The sequence below is a fragment of the Poecilia latipinna genome, unplaced genomic scaffold (genome assembly GCF_001443285.1).
Source record: "Poecilia latipinna isolate Pla-1442-1.1 unplaced genomic scaffold, P_latipinna-1.0 Scaffold4663, whole genome shotgun sequence".
In the NCBI taxonomy this organism is placed as follows: Eukaryota; Metazoa; Chordata; class Actinopteri; order Cyprinodontiformes; family Poeciliidae; genus Poecilia; species Poecilia latipinna.
The window spans coordinates 18509-20362 of record NW_015117279.1 but is presented as its reverse complement, the minus strand read 5'-3'; positions in this window follow the sequence as shown (position 1 = coordinate 20362).

The window sequence follows — 1854 nt, the reverse complement described above, 5'->3', positions numbered from 1 at the left end:
TATGAACTACAACATACATAGTTCAGCATATTTGAATATGCTAAGGGATTAGGGTTAGGGTAGGGTTTGAACTACAAACCAGCAGCCATAACTGCCATAGCTGTAGTTCTATTTATGGCCAAGACATAGTTACAAGAGAGGCATGAGCAGCCTGTCGGAACTACAACAAGGCGGAACTGTCAGTTACTATAGAGGAGGACTTAGCTGGTATTCTGAACTACTTGTGCTTTGAGCATTATATAACTGATTTAACCCAATCACTATTACACATGGAATTAGTGTGGCCATTTCAAATGAAGCTTACTGAAAATTTCAAAATAAAACCATTGACAATTTTTACATCATGTAATTGCTTTTTTAACTGTTTAAGAATACCACTGTTACACATGGGATTAGTGTTGCCATTTTAAATGAAGCTTACTGAAATTTTCAAAATAAAAGCCTCATTAATCCCCTTCGGTAAGTGCACCGCCGCAGGCCTTTATTAGCATCTTATTAGCATCTTCTCTCAAGTTATGGCACTGGCTTGCGCAAGCCAGTGCATTAGCATTAGCTTTTCACCTAAAATAAGCTTTTAGCCAATTTTTTTACTTATTAGCCATGTGTAGAATACTGAATGGAGTAAGTCAATGACAGATAACATGGTAGTGATACCCCACATGCTACTGATACCATTCATGCTATTATTAGCATTTTGACTAATTTTACCATATGCAACATACTGAATGGTACAAGTACCATTCAGTAGTCCACATGCTTCTGATTCTCCACAGGTTATTGACTACATTGAAGCTTTCTTTAGCATTAATGCTAATTTTTAGCATCAGAACGCTGGGTCCAAACCGACGGGTACACTTTTGCAGGCCCCATTTAAATTTCTTAAGGAATTTTCTAGTTGGGGCCTGCCCATAGCATTACATAAGGAAGAGCACACTGCTCAGAACGCTGGACCCAGCTCAGAACGCTGAGCTGATGCTAAAAATTAGCATTAATGCTAAAGATAGCTTCAATGTAGTCAATAACCTGTGGAGAATCAGAAGCATGTGGACCAAGCTGTACTTGTACCATTCAGTATGTTGCATACGGTAAAATTAGCCAAAATGCTAATAATAGCATGAATGGTATCAGTAGAATGTGGGGTATCACTACCATGTTGTCTCCCATCGACTCCAATCAGTATTCTAAACATGGCTAATAAGTAAATAAATTGGCTAAAAGCTTATTTTAGGTAAAATGCTAATGCGTGCAAGGAAGTGCACTGGTGGGTGGCAGTGAAATGCTAATGTTTGTGCTGATGTTAATGAACTGCCTTGCTGCGCAAGGCAGTTCACTATCCTCAGAAAACAAACATAAAAGAAGAATAATATTTTTGCACCGCCTGCGGCGGTGCACTGACGTGAGGGGAGTATGCAGGCTTTTATTTTGAAACTTTCAGTAAGCTTCATTTGAAATGGCAACACTAATCCCATGTGTAACAGTGGTTTGGTTAAAACAGTTATCTAACACAAAAAGGAGCAATTACATGATGTAAAAATTGTCAAGGCTTTTATTTTGAAAATTTTCAATAAGCTTCATTTGAAATGGTCACACTAATCCCATGTGTAACAGTGGTTTGGTTAAAACAGTTATCTAACACAAAAAGGAGCAATTACATGATGTAAAAATTGTCAAGGCTTTTATTTTGAAACTTTCAGTAAGCTTCATTTGAAATGGCAACACTAATCCCATGTGTAACAGTGGTTTGGTTAAAACAGTTATCTAACACAAAAAGGAGCAATTACATGATGTAAAAATTGTCAAGGCTTTTATTTTGAAACTTTCAGTAAGCTTCATTTGAAATGGCAACACTAATCC